The following is a 16,267-nucleotide window of genomic DNA, read 5'->3' on the forward strand; positions in this document are numbered from 1 at the left end:
AATGTCGCTATATGCTAGATAAATTCAAATACATAGAGGGATTAGTAAGGGGTTAACATTAGAATCACCATTTCTATGTATTAATTATTCTTTTGTGTTTGTTTCGCTTAAGTTGACATCTGGACTTAAATCCAATATGGCCGCTGACATCGCACGCAGAAGTGGCCACTGTCTCGTGAGGCGCTGAATCAATTGGGCATGTGCGAGTATGTATCCTGAACCTCTTGGCGACCTTTGCACAACGTGTCCCTGGTCAAGGATATGGAACGGGACATTCGCCAAGATAGGGGAACAATCAACCTTACAGTAAACCGGAACAAGCCGACACTTCGTTGACAAATGACACCACCCCTCGAACTGTACTGAAAATCTGGGAATATGATACGTACGATCCCAACCAGCCAATCACGACTGTCCTAGAGCTTAAAACTGCATCTTCTTTAACTTGCTTTTATTATAAAAAGAGTGGTAGAATAGGGAGGGTTGTTGGTTGATCGTCATCATTATTATTAGAGAGAGCTCGCTTTTCATCATTTTTTCCACCTTCGTTGTGACACCTTTCCTGATGATCCAAATGCTGCCTGACCGCTTGATGACAGCAAACTTTTTCTAAATCTACGGACTATGATAGATGCTTTCACGATTTCTGGTCCTTTAATAAATTGGGGACTGTAACGTGCTGAGCAGAGAACTTTGAGCTTTGGCCTGCTTTGCGGACAATTTACGACAAAATTTGGTTATGCAGAGCCAACGAATTAGAGGACTCCAAATAGCCAGATTAGGTAAATATGATGTTCTGCGATTTACTTGAGTTGATCTAGAAATTCTAAACTTTGACGAGACAAATGCAAATATAAGTCATTATGAAAATTTAGATAAACAAATATTGATTAACGAGAAATAATGAGTTTGTGGTTTTTCATTAAGAAGGTTAAGGATTCTGAGTCTTCAAATGTGTTTTAGCTGGTTCTAAATCACCATCAACCAATCCAACTAAATTGGTCCATTGACCAAGTGGGTGGAGTGCCTTGATGTTTAGGATTAGGAATCTATAGGCGAAGGATGTTAATGTATATTTTGTAAAAATAACTTTTCTCTCCCTATAGGTTAGAAGGTGTTCCCCCCACATGTCCAGCGCTTGAATTACTCATCCCTCCTGTGTGCAGACTTGTGAGAGAGAAGTATGAGTGTTGGTGTTATGGGCCCCATCAATGACTGCGTGTGTGAATCAGCTAGTGTGTCATCGGTTCTGCGACGCATGGAGGGTATCGGTAAATGTTATTCCCCATTTTCCCAGTCATGCGCTGGATCAGTTTTTCTGGTAGCAGAGTTATGGTTTTTATTGTTTTGGTTTGGTGATAATTGCTTGTAAATTGCTTTTTGATTATTGATTGTGGGAAAGTATTGGTTTATGTATTAACACTCTATGTTGAGTCGCGTCAAGTTCTATGTTGTTTGACGGCTTCTGGGATGTAGGAAGTCGGAAGTTTGAAACGGTTAAAGTAGATAAAGTAGAGGAAAGTGCTACTTTATTAACGAGTGTCATAATTCTGTAGTAGGGCAGAGGTAAGCGCTGCTCTCCGTATGGAAGTGCGTGAATGAAATAGCATTCAGGTTAATTGTGAAACTCTGGTTTTATTTCTCAGGAGCAGAGCATCTCCAACTAGGTGTCTTAATTCTCGAGAAACGGTTAGCTGATGCTTGCTAGAAGGGTAAAGTAGAGGGATGTGCTACTTTATCAACGGAAGTAACGATTCCGTAGTAGGGCAGAGGTAAGCGCTGCTCTCGGGATTCTTGTAAAAATGGACATTAACTATTGTTTTGTTAGCGAAACAGATAATGGTGGCGTTTTTATGTCGTTACTAACAAATTTGTGAGTCAGAAAGAACGTAAGAAAGTTTGCAGATGAATTTTGTAAAGGAGGGGTCAGCAGAAGCAGGAGTAGCAAGAAAAGCTGACTTCAGAAAGACCGCGCTGGGATTGGCCAGTCAGTAAGAAACATAGACGCTCCTGATTGGTGCGTTAGTGTATGCAGCGCTGAGAGTGGAGAATTACAGGGTGACATAGACACTCCTGATTGGTGCGTTAATGTGAGTCGCGCTGGGATTGGAGACTTACATAAGTGACATAGACGCTCGTGATTGGTGCGTTAGTGTAAGTCGCGCTACGATTGGTTAAAACAACAGAATAGTCAAAAGGGAAATCTAGCGATACCGAAAAGACAAAATAATGTATTACGATCCACCAGAACAAGAGAAAAAATCCTGGTTTGGAAAGATCAAGAGTTTATTCAAAAAGGATAAACCGATTGTGACTAGAGAGGGACAGTTGCTTTCCCCACCAAAATCGCCCGCATCCTTCATGGTTGCGAAATACGGATATCAAACATGTATTTGGTAGGACAATTGGGCAAAGTATACAAAAGATGATGGAGTTTTAGCATTTCCGGAACATGGTTCATTTAATTTAGCGGTTTTAAGAAATTTGAGAGAGAGAATGATGAATCTAGAACCGAGACCTAGACCAACACAGTTCGAGGCATTGACAGAATGGGAAGATGAGATGCATGACAGAAAATGACAGAAGAGTGGCGGAAGGTACAAATATATGTTTGGTAGATCGTATGGACAGGAGAATCATGATGATAGAATGAGGAGATGGCAAAGTGCAAATATGACTGAGGGTTTGTTTCCTGTGAGAAATGCTGAAGAAATTAGCAATAGAAAATGTATGGAAAAGAGAAATAATATCGAGTCAAAAGGGTATTGTGTGCATGAATCGGAGGATGATGTTCTTGATGACATGTTTTATAAAAATCCACCCCCTTATCAGTCAGATTCCACATTATTGACACCAAGTGCCCCAATGAGAGAGACTCCACGAAATATAAAATTTGAATCAGTATCACAAGAAACAGGAAGAAACAATCCTTTTAGAGAAATAGAGCAAACACAACATGGTAAAACGGGTAATGAAAATTCAGCTGAACTAGCGAAAACCACTTTAAAATTAACTGAAAAAACTTAGGGAATTAACTAAAAATTTGGAAGCCGTAACTGTTCCTGTAACCATTGGACCTGTAATGCCTATTTTTGATAAACAGAAGGATAGTGAGCATTGTCTGACGATTCCTTATAACAGTAATAAACAAATTGAGAGGCCACAAAAGAATATAGACAAGAACCCATGGAGACAAACAACAAGTATTTCAGAACAAAGTACACCTAAAAATTTGACAGTAAATCTAAGTTTAGTGGATAGAATAATAATGACGACAGAATCAGTTCCAGGATCACCAGAGAGATTAGCACAACAAAATAGTGTAGGGCCTACTTCAGAAGAATTAAGTGAATGGCTAAGGAGTTTACAGCAGAAAGATAAAGAAGCCCAATCTATAGATGTGGCCAAGCTGCAGATTGTTTTGGAAGAATTAATAGTAGGGACTATCCCCAAAGAGAAGTTAAAAGCCTATCAGGATGAAGAATTACTATTTTTATGTAAAAGTATAACCTGGAAAGAGTAAAAGCTTTACAAAAACCATACAGAGTAGATTTTTCTGAAAAGGATATTGAAAATCTAAACACCGCAGGAAGAACAACTCAGATTAAAGACATAATCATTTTGTTAAGGAAGTGGGGAGAATTTAGATAAATGGAAAAGTAGGTGGTTCCGAAAACGAGAAGATGTCTCAGACAAAACGTTTGCAGCTTTCCCCGTAAGAGAAAAGGAAAAGGTAGTAACAGAATGTCCCATGAGAGAAATTCCAGGAGGAGGATATGTACATGTCCCTTGGACTAGACAAGATATTTTGTCATTTACCAATGATTTCCCTCGACTACGTGAAAAGCCAGTCGAGTGGTATAGGCAAGTGGATAGGTTCGTAAAGCTATCAAAAGTTTTATGGATTGATTTAAATAGTCTTTTTGACATAATAGTACCCGCAGATTTATGGACAGAATGCAAGTTAATGATTAGCTGGCCTACACAACAATACCCTAGAGACCCAAAAACGGGTGCCTCTGACCCCGAAGTTATGAAAAAATATGAACAGGTAATTGCCTTTCTGAAAAACAAGGTACCTCCCAAGGAGACTGATTGGGTATAAATTGACAGGACTCATCAGGAAGCTAAGGAATCGGTATACGCTTATTATGAGAGGTTAACCCTTGCCTTTAAGCAGTTTAGTGGTGATGAAAATTTGAGTGAAAAAGATTAAAGTCATTTTGTATACCGATTTGTATATGGACTGCATCCAGAAATAAGTGAAATGATTAAACAGCATACAGTGGACTGGCAAAATAAGAAGATAGATGAAGTATTGAGACATGCAAAATATTTTAGTGATGAAATTGAAGCCAAACAGCGTAAGTTAAAAGAAAAGGCTATGTGGGCACAGGTAAAGGTGGCAGAAAGACAGGACGCTCAATTGATTGAACAGACCAATAGTGCAGGTATGAAACCAAAATTTAATGTTGGAAAAGGAAAGGGACAATTGAATATAGAAGAAGCCAAAAAGAAGGGACCATGTCATAATTGCGGAAGAATAGGGCACTGGAAATCCGAGTGTAAATTTCCCCCGAGTACTAATGGTGATAATGCATCATTGAATTCGCAGGTGCAGAAAGGGGTGGGTTGTCAACCACAGCGACAGCAGCAGGTTGTGGCCCAACCGAATCAGGCGCCCAAACCGCCTTTTCCACAGAGCGTAAATCCTCAGAAATACAGTAATGAGACAGGATTCTACAACGAAGAACAGGTAACTAAGCTGCCGCGCACTAGTGCTGTTTCGCAGTATTGGCTACAACACGATGAGAGTGAGTCAGAAGTAAGCTATTGGGGGAGGAAGAAGAGTGCGTACTTGGCGCAACTCTAGAAGTAGACCAGAGAGGTCCTTTTGTGGATGGAAAAGTAAATCATGAAAATATTACTTTCCTAGTAGATACTGGTGCTACTCGATCCACAGTCAGGTCAGCTGACGTTAAAAACCTTCCTCTCTCGGATGAAACAATCCAAGTAGTTAGAGTATCCAACAGACAGATTAAAACGTATCTCACTGAACCAGTAAAAGTTGACATAGGGAAATTTTCTGAAATGCACCGCTTTGTCGTGTGTGATTCAAGCCCAGTAAATTTGTTAGGAAGAGATTTGTTGTGCAAAATTTTGCACCATATTTTGCACTCCCGATGGAATAGCATTTGAGACCCCTGATGAAGATGTACTGTATAAAGTTACTATGGCTAATATGGAAACCAAAATTACTGAAGCATTTGCTGTATTTAACCCCCAAAAGAACTGAAAAAGACAGTAAAAGCAGAAGTCTGGGATTTCACAGGAGAAGATGTGGGATTAATGAAAAATGTAGATCCTGTAAAAGTGACAGTAAAAGAAGGAATAAGTTACCCAAATATTCCTCAGTGCAAATTGACACCCGAAATAATTGAAGGAGTTACTCCTATAATAGAGAAAATGATTAAACAAGGTATTTTGAGAGAAATAATGAGTAGTCCATGTAATTCACCAATTATGGGACTGAAAAAGCCTAATGGAACATTTAGAACAGTGCAAGATTTGAGAAAAATAAACAAGATTGTTGTGTCATGTTGTCCTATTGTACCAAATCCATCTGTGATTTTGTATCTGATTCCACATGATGCAGAATGGTACACAGAGATTGACCTGTGTCATGCTTTCTTTTCCATCCCATTGCATCATGACAGTCAGCAGATTTTTGCGTTCCGTTTTGGCGAACATATTTTGGCATGGTGCTGAATCCCACAGGCGTATACAGAGAACCCCTCAATATTTAGCCAGATATTGAAAAAGTCCTTAAAAGATCTAGAGATGTCCGCGAGCTCAGTATTAGTGCAATACATTGACGACCTGCTTGTGGCATCAAAAACACAAGAAGCTTGTGTAGTGGATACCATAGCATTGCTAAATCATCTAGCAGATGGAGGACTTAAAGTATCCCCATCGAAATTGCAATTTTGCTAGAAAGAAGTACAATATTTAGGCCACAAAATTGAAAAGGGACTGAGGAAAATAACGACAGAGAGAATCAAGATAATAAAAGGAATGAGAGCCCCAATGACGCAAAGAGAAGTGAGAATGTTTCTTGGAATGGTTGGATATTGTCGTCAGTGGATAAGTAACTTTTCCCTGATTGCAAAACCTTTGGTACGCCTGACAAGAAGTGATGTAAAAGTCCCATTGACATATACTGCAGCGAAAGGAATGGATGTGCACTCTCTGTATTAATACAGAAACATGGAAAACTGAGAAGACCAATTGCATATTTTTCAGCTATACTCGACCCTGTAGCTGTAGCATTGCCAGGATGTTTGAAAGCGGTGGCTGCCACCTGTAAGAGTCTGGAACAGAGTGAAGGAATTGTGATGGGATATCCTGTGCGAGTGTTTGTACCTCATGATGTGGCAATCCTTTTAACAAGGAGCCGCACCCAGTTCATGACGCATAGTCGGCTGACTAAATATGAGAAAGTCATATTAGGTGCAACAAATGTAAGCCTTGTGAGATGTTTGAATGTGAATCCTTCAACGCTACTACCTGATGCAGAGAATGTGGATGTCAGAGACGATGTGGATCATGACTGTTTGGATGTACTTGATTTCTGTACCAAACCACGTCCTGACATACAAGATGTACCTTTGTCAGAAAGTGACTACGTGATAGAGGAAAACATTTCCATAATGAGATCATGAAGCTAATTTGTGAAGCATTGAATGTACAACAAAATCTGCATTGTGCCTATCGCCCAGAGGCTTCTGGTGTGGTGGAACAGGTAAATGGCACTATTAAAAACAGATTAGGAAAAATGTGTTTAGCCACAGGACTGAAACGGCCTGATGTCTTGCCTCTGGTACTCATGACTATTAGATCAATTCCAGATAGGAACACAGGTTTGAGTCCCCATGAGATTGGTATGGGGAGAGCAATGAGGCATGTATTCATACCAGTCAACAAGTTATTGCCTATCTCTGATGACTTGGTGTTGGATTACTGTAAGGGGCTGGCTGACGCCATACATTCTGTGTTTCATCAGGTTGGATCGGATGCCACCACCCTTGAAAAGAAGCCAGCTCATGATCTAAGCCCAGGTGATTGGGTGAGAATTAAACTGTATAGACAAAGGAACTGTTTGGTCCCACGTTGGGGAAAACCACGAAAAGTGATTCTAACTATGACCACAGCTGTGAAGTGTGCAGGAGTAAAGAACTGGATCCATGCTAGTCATACCTTGCGAATTCCAAACCCAGTGGATAACAAGGAAGGAGAGTACTTTGAAGAGTCAGAAACTAGTTCTGAATCTAATACTGAGGACATCAGAACAAGACAAAATCCTGAAAGGGGGGAGTCAGAACCAAATTTGACCATTGCCCCAGAGAACATTCCCTTGAGAAGAAAGTTGCATATCTCAGACACCAGCTCAGACTCAGAAACTGAACAAGTACATACTGAACAAGAGAAAAGCAGTGAAGAGACAATTAGAGAAATTTTCAATGAGGAAGTCCCTGATAGAAAGTTGAGAGAAATTCCACCTGAAGTAACAGAAGTAGATGGTCAGGTGCCAGATACAGATAGTGAGGGAAAGATTTTTGCGGAAGACCCCAGAGGAGTTGTAGGAAATTCAAACATCCAGTTAGAGGAAGGGACAGTTAGTCAGCAGGAAGATTGTGTGGAAGAACCACGAGGAGGGACAGAAGTAGGGACATTTTAAAAAGTGGTGGAAAGAAAAACAGTTGAAGGTAAAAGTCAAGTTGAAACAGAATCAGAAGACAGTGATGAAGAAGTACCAGAATGTCGAGTTCTGAGGAAAAGAGCATGGAGAGCTGAGAAGAATGATAAAGGAAATACATTGAAAAGATCAGCAAAAGATGAAATTTGGCCAAACAAAATAAAGAGATTGAGATACCGATTGACGCGAGTGAATTCACCTAGAGCTGAACAAGTGAAAGAAGTATCTAGTCAAGAAAAATTGAAAGACAAGGGAAAAACGACAACAGAGGAAAATGAGAGAACAAGAAAACCTAACCAGAAGTATAAGTCGCCAGAATGGTCATATGTGGCGCTGCCTGAAATAAAAGAAGAGGCGGATAGCCAAGAAAATCCAGAGGTAACTGTACCATAAGTGGTTGAGGAAAACGAAGAATCGGAAATCCTGAGAGTTATCTTGTCCGACATTGGAGAAGAAACGGATGTTCAGGAAGTTCTGTATCAGGATTGTGAAAGAAAAGTGAAAGACGATCAAATGCCAAACTGAAAAGACCAAAAGTGATACCAATGTAAAGACAATAAATAACTGGAAAGGACATAACTGATAGAACCAAGTAGGTGCTTAGAGCCTTGGGTTAGGCAAAACTAGTTGTGAAGTAGAAGAGGCTAAGTCAAAAGACACTGATCATTTTTCGAAATGGCAAACACAGAAAGTAGAAAAACTAAATGTGTATTTCTTAGAAGATGGTTCAAAATGTGTTGTTGTTGTACAGGATTACTAATGCTTCTGTGGAGTGCGTTAGCACTAATGGTTTCATTTAAGGTTACACTAGAAACAATAGAAGGACATAGTAAGAATAAAACTAATGTAGAAAAGATTCAGGAAGTATATCCGACTAAAATAGATAGAAATTACTTACATAAAGACAGGTCCATAAATGATTTCTCTAACAATGTATTTTCAAAATTACTGTATGAATATGTAAAGATGATGGACGTGAGGGACTGCTACGTCTGCATGCAGTTACCTGCATCTGTGTCTGAGGGAGTGACCTATCATCACCTCCCAGTAACGTATGGAATAAGATGTAGTGTAATAGCAAGTTTGTTTTACAAAATAGGGAAATTAGAATATTACTTTTCAGTACCTGTAATTAACAAGTAAAACCTGCAAAGGTATTAGGTGAATTTTTCTTAGAAACTAAAGAACCAACATTAGAGTCCATATTTAGAAATAATCTAACTTGTAGTTTACAGAAGCAGGAGAAAGTGTTCTTGGATATGGTTGAAGAAAGGAGATTGAAAATGCAAAAGAAAGCATCTGAGGGAAGAGAGGAATAGACAGTCTGGGATGATGAAAAAGAAAAACATTTGAAAGGAGAAGCTAGTCCAACAATGGCTTTAGATTGGCCTCAGAAAGGAAAGTTGTGTATTAGAAGGAATCAAATTGCATATGATAATTATTTTGTAGGTAACAGTGATTGCCATGATACATATCGAATCATGGGTGGTTTGGGATTTAAAGGAGGAAATTATCTAGTTTTTCCTGAATTAATTTTATCTGCGGGAACAAAGCATATTATCGCTTACCAGATCACTGGTTTTGCACGTTACGTGGGCCTGGTTTTTCCAAAGATATTCCATGTGGGAAGAGGAAGAGATGGTGTACATGAGTTAGGTAGACAGCTAACACGAGGAAAGAGAGAATCTTGGTCAGAAATTTTGGGAGACATTTTTGGAGCATTGATACCAGCAGTGGGAATATCTCTGAAAGCACATAAAGTTAGAAAGTTATCAACAGTAGTGGATCGCTTGTCAACAGCACCGCTGGAGGATTTTTATTGGTAAATACAGAAATGGTTGCCATGCGTGCCATGGTAATGCAAAATCGACTTTCCCTTGATATAATTTTGGCAAAAGAGGGTGGAGTCTGTGGAATGCTGAAAGTTCAACATTGTTGTACTTACATTCCTGACGAAAGTCAATATCTAAAGTCATACATTAAAAATATAACTGATTTGCATGAGGAAATTGCACCACTGGAGGTTGAAGGTGTTTGGGAAAAGATTGGAAAGAAATTATCTTCTATTAAAGATTTTCTATTAAAATTAGGTAGTACATTTATAGGTAAAATCCTATTTCCACTAACCTGTGTAATTTTTCTAATATTAGTTTTAAGACTAGGATGTTTAAATACAGAAATATTTAAAAAGAGAAACTTCGAAAAAGAAAGAGAATAAAAGACGAGAAAGAGAATTTGAGGAAGTAGAATTTGAAGAAATGAAAGATAGTATGTATAGAAAAGCAAGAGGAGAAGAAATTGGAGAAACAGAAATGTATACTAAAAATCAATGAATTCATTTTCTTTTTATAAAATTTACAAAATTTTAGGTATTGTGGTGGTAAAATCACCAAAGGGGGGATTGATGGATCAGGTAGTGCAAAATTGTGTATACATCCTCTATTCTTGCATGAAAATACTAATTATATAGTCTATTAATTATAATATTATTAAACAAGTGTTGCATGTATACTAATCAACATTAATAACACTTAAAAGTACATGTGGGATTTGCATTTTGCATGGCTAAATAACCTTTATAACTAAAATCTGTACGCATATTAATAATAGTATACGTGGTAGTAGAATACTGCATGATATATGTTGCTTTGTGATGTTGCATCCTCGAGGAGGATCGAAAAAGGTGAATATAATGGCTTTAAATGACGCTATATACTAGATAAATACAAACACATAGAGGGACTAGTAAGGGGTTAACATTAGAATCACCATTTCTATGTATTAATTATTCTTTTGTGTTTGTTTCGCTTAAGTTGACATATGGGCCTAAATCCAATATGGCCACTGACATCACATACAGAAGTGGCCACTGTCTGTTGAGGCGCGGAATCAATTGCGAATGTGCGAGTATGTATCCTGAACCTCTTGGCGACCTTTGCACAATGTGTCCCTGGTCAAGGATATGGAACGGGACATTTGCCAAGATAGGGGAACAACACACCTTACATTAAACCGTAACAAGCCGACATTTCGCTGACAAATGACCTCACCCCTCGAACTGTACTGAAAATCTGGGAATATGAATCGTACGATCCCAACCAGCCAATCACGACTGTCCTAGAGCTTAAAATTGTATCTTCTTTAACTTGCTTTTGTTATAAAAAGAGTGGTAGAATAGGAATGGTTGTTGGTTGATCGTCATCATTATTATTAGAGAGAGCTCGCTTTTCATCATTTTTCCCACCTTCGTTGTGACGCCTTTCCTGATGATCTAGATGCTGCCCGACCGCTTGATGACAGCAAACTTTTTCTAAATCTACGGGCTGTGATAGATGCTTGCACAATTTCTGGTCCTTTAAGAAATTGGGGACTGTAATGTGCTGAGCAGAGAACTTTGAGCTTTGGCCTGCTTTGCGGACAATTTACGACAAATTTGGTTATGCAGAGCCAATGAATTAGAGGAATCCAAATAGCCAGATTAGGTAAATATGATGTTCTGCGATTTACTTAAATTGATCTAGAAATTCTAAACTTTGAGGAGACAAATGCAAATATAAGTCATTATGAAAATTTTATATAAACAAATATTGATTAACAAGAAATAATGAGTTTGTGGTTTTTCATTAAGAATGTTAAGGATTCCGAGTCTTAAAATGTGTTTTAGCTGGTTCTAAATCACCATCAACCAATCCAACTACATTGGTCCATTGACCAAGTAGGTGGAGTGCCTTGATGTTTAAGATTAGGTATCTATAGGCGAAGGATGTTAATGTATATTTTGTAAAAATAACTTTTCTCTACCTATAGGTTATAAGGTGTTCCCCCCACATGTCCAGCACTTGAATTACTCATCCCTCCTGTGTGCAGACTCGTGAGAGAGGAGTATGAGTGTTGGTGTTATGGGCCCCACCAATGACTTTGTGTGTGAATGAGCTAGTGTGAGATTGAGTCTGCGACGCCGGGACGGTATCGGTAAATGTTATTCCCCATTTTCCCAGCCATGCGCTGGATGACTGGCATGGATGCTCAAGTGGTCCTGTGCGCACTTCATGTTAAATTTTGCCTCGAGCATGTAGTTGTATGCCATGTTCTTGGAAATTGGATTTTTGTTAGGGATACTTCACAGTCCCCTGTTAGATGCACTGTTTTAGCCATTTTCACGGTATAATTAGAAAAGTGATTGTCAGGGAACATGTCCTTGGATGGGTTGGACAGTAGGGTAATATAAAATGGTGTTACATCCAGCTTGATGCCTACAGTGAGACCTCCCCATACTCACACACCCTGTAGGGACCTGGCAAGCACTCAACTGTTACATTTCTGGGGCCATCTCCGTCATTTGACAAAGGGCTGCCTGTTAACCCCACTAACTTTCCTTTTCAGAGTCATTTCAACCATGTACACCCTGTGTGGATCATCAAGTACCTTTTGTAACTTCCCCTTGTAAAAGACACCCGACACCATTTCCTAATCGTAGTCCTTTAACCTGTAAATATATACACCCTCCTTAAGCTTCACACTTTCCACTATAAATTTCTTGTCACTAAACGTCTGCTGGTAAGACTTCATAAAGAACCTTTTCAACTTCAAAACAATAACATGGCCAACTTCTTTTAAAAGAAGAGTATTTACTCTTGCAGTGAAGTGACTCCCATACACCATTCTCCGCACCTTTAATGAATTATCTGGTGTTACCTCTATAGGAGACGCTTTGAGTGTTCTGTGGTAATATGCGTTATAAACATTTATAAAAGCCAGCAGATCATCCACATATCAGTAGATGTTGTAGGCTGTTAAATATCTCCATATCCTAGACTTTAAAGTTCTGTTAAAACACTCTATAACAGCTGCTTTACAAAATAATGAAATGCTTGCTGTTTTAATAATTTCTGAAATGATGTGTTTATGAATTATTTTCCAGCGTCTGTTTGTAGTTTTTTGAGGGCTGAAGCTTGCTTTAAAACCATTGGTTATGCTAGTCCTGCTTTTATCGCACAGCGCTTCTGCATAGGCGTAGTTGGATAATACATCTATGACTGTTAATATATATTGAGCGCTTTTATTATGCGCTTTTATTATGCTTTGCGAGATCTTGAAGACTTATTATGTCCTCCTGCCATTTAGGAGTGTATACGACTCTTCCCCTGATGACCATATCTTCACCAGCACTATGTTACCAGATGGTTTTTCAACTAGAGCCCTTCTAAAGAGAGGTTCGGAGCTTTCGAAGCTTCTGACCCCTCTTGTATTGTAATAAAGCTTCCGTAACACGTCCACCAATAAGTTATCATCCCATGTACCTCATGAAATGAAAGACACTTGTTTTTGTGTAAAAACATTTTATTTAAAAAAAATGGTTGTCAGCAAAATACAATCATGACATATTTTACAGTTTCTTGGTACATGGCTTTTCCTAGTTGTTGGACATTTTGCTTTCTTTTCACTACATATGCATAATATGACACCTGCTACAGGCATTACTAGGAGCTAGGCAGATAATCTGCTTCAGCGTCACAAGTTTTGCCGTTTGGACAATACAAAACCTTTATTTCTAAAATAATTTTCGGTCAGAGACTCCAAGGCGCTGTGTAAGGTGGACTCTGGCAATAGTCCTAACTCAGGCATACAGCATTTGTACACACTCCAGTATACCACCATTATAGGTAACCAAGTGTTGATGCACCATCTGGCTATACAGTCAGGACTGTTGCACTGCATCTCCATGGGCAGCTCACAAAGCATCAGATAATGCTGTTACAGGGTGTATTTCAGCTATTCTTTCTTTAATCAACACATATACCAATATGTATCCGGGGTCTAACTCCCAGGCATCTTGGCAAAGACATTTTGATTCTCATCCTAAAAGTGAGTGCGTATGTAATGTTAAATAACACAGTAATGACCAACAGACTCAGCATTTTTCAAAACAGTCTCTGTAAAACTAAAGAGCCCATTCTTCATTTTCTAAAATAAATATCACACATACGTCTTTCTATGACCTTTTCTATCATCCTTTTATCAAAATACACACGCAACCCTTGCATACTCCCGAGTTTTGAGGTTGGTTCGCTCGAGTATCAGATCTCTTTGAGCATTGCTGGCAAGACCTTAAGCATATCAGGGTGGACATATTTATTTTCCTCAGACAACCCAGAAACCAATCTTAACAGTTTATATAACTTGTTACGGTCTAACAACCTACATATTTGATGGATTGTTCTTGATGGGTATTAGTCGTAGAGACACTTGTGAGCCTCCTGCTGTTCGTCATTAATTTTATGTCCATAATAAAGGTTGTAATAGTCACATTTGACACAGGTGTTCACAACAGTCTCAGCAAAACCTTCAACAGGTCATGTGGCATCGTAGGGGTCACCTGGCGTTTCCTTTTCAAAGTTTGCCCTATTATAGGTACACACACATTTCTTACGAGGCTCTTTGTTTTGACTTGTGAAATTTTCAGACAGTTTTGAACAGCATAAGCAGTAAAAATGTACATTGTAAACCTTTGAGGCTGCTCTTTTACCACAGATCTTTGTGCTTATGCTTTCTACAGTTCAAAAGAGAAAGAAAGACACACAATTAGTTAAAATTCAATATCACCATATATAGATAAACTGTCAGCAGCTATTTTTTACTAACCTCTGCATTTTCATAGGACTTGGCAGCGGCTCTGAAATCTTGAAAGTCGCAAAGGTCCATTGAAGCATAACTGTCGGCAGAGATTGCTCATGGTGCTGCACGACTACAGTGTCCGGAACCGTTTCCTCCAGAAACCATATATCTTCATAGACCAGTGAGTTAGGATGAGCTATGGATACTTCACCATCTTCCATGTCGATGAAATTGTTTCCAACATTTACGTCGTTACTTGAAGCTTTTTTGCCGCTAGTGGCACCCTTAATAGGGGATATCAGTTGAGGCAAATCCTTGAGGCTAAGCGCTTCCATCTGACGGTGGAGGACCCCCATCTTTAGGGTTATTCTGCTGCGCATTCTCATCCATGAGCTCCGATGTCAGGCTACGGTAATATCTAAAATAGAGTTCAATCCATCATCAGAGGCAGCCTTTTTTGCTGAGATGGTTGTATCTCTTCATAATGACAGAGCAATCACCTTCTGCTGGATGGCCCTTGGTTGTTGCATAGGCCGCTTAGGAGCTCCTTATATGTATTCCAAACACCCCAAAAGAGACGGACACCTCTACATCACAGCGTGGCCACCTGATCTCCAAGGGTTCTGGTTTACTGAGGGCTGCCACATAGCCTCGCCCTACTGTATTGGAAGTCCTGGTCAGTGATGACATCACTTACGGGCTGAGACAAATGTCACTTTTTGAATGACAAGCAAAGTTATTGAGTTATTCTACAGGCATTCCTAAGTATTCCTTGATGGTTAGAACAAAATACTGAACTGCTGTGCAAGGTGTATTGTAAGGTGACTCCCATGACAACCCAGGTGGAACTACAGTAAATAAAACTAAATCAAAACACGATCTCTTAGAGGGCATGTCACTGGCTTTGTGTGCTTGAGAAAGAGTTTCTATTGGCAACTTTGCCGCTTTCTCCCAGTTAATGTTTAGCTGTTTTTAGCACAACTGCTATACAGTTAAACTATCAGTTGAGTTGTGTTTAACTTGTACATGGTATTCTTTGTAAAAACACTATTAGTCAGTTTTTTTAAATCCATGCTCAAAAGCTAATGACTGGCCTAACGCCATTAAAATTAAAATTGATATTCTCAGTTGACTTTTCATGCAAGCCAGTCAATAAAATGTTCATTTATAATTTCCATTAGACAAACATCATAAACACGTTTTTTCAAACATTTAGAAATAGTAAACAACAAAAGCAAAAGAAACCCCTATCAACATACTTTTTAAAAACATTTCATTACCAAGGGGGAAAAGGGCAAATTAATGCACATATTTAGGTACAAGGTCATTTATAGTAAGTAACCATTTATGTGCAATGTATTGCCTAAAATCCATCAAATGTACATAAATAATCTTGTTCCTCCACGAGTTGACAATAAGATTTGCAATACAAACCTACCCTTGAAAATATCCGTTATCCTACAATAGTTTAATGACTCCTTCCTCAATCTAAACTTGCACTTTTCTTTGAAAATTTAAGAAAGTATTCAATTGAGCCAATCAACTTATTCGCTCTCTAGCCTTCCTCAGATAAATAAGTTTTGTTCCTTTCCACTTGGGGTGTGAGAAGTTCTATAATTTTTTCCTTGCAATGTATGTGTAATTCTCATTGATAACGAGTGAAAACATTTGAATTTTCGCTCTTTTTACTCAGGGGTGAATCTGCTTTAAAGTTGTGACTTTTGCAAATAATTTGAATGGATGTGTAATTTATATTGAGATACTCACTAGGAAATGCTAAGCAGGGCACACACTTGTGTGCAAAATGTCCTTGAGATACCAATGTAAAAGAGTTCCAGAGTAAAAGAGCAGTATTCACTTCCATGCAAAATGCTCACGAGATATCAGTGCCAACTA

The 16,267-nt window shown here is 38.8% G+C and overlaps 1 pseudogene; it reads right to left on the minus strand.

Moving 5' to 3' along the window:
- Positions 1 to 13,677: 13,677 nt before the first annotated feature.
- On the minus strand, positions 13,678 to 14,727 carry LOC146868518 (uncharacterized; annotated as a pseudogene).
- Between the last annotated feature and the right edge of the window lie 1,540 nt (positions 14,728 to 16,267).

This window comes from Triturus cristatus, chromosome 1_2, assembly GCF_964204655.1.
Source record: "Triturus cristatus chromosome 1_2, aTriCri1.1, whole genome shotgun sequence".
NCBI lineage: Eukaryota > Metazoa > Chordata > Amphibia > Caudata > Salamandridae > Triturus > Triturus cristatus.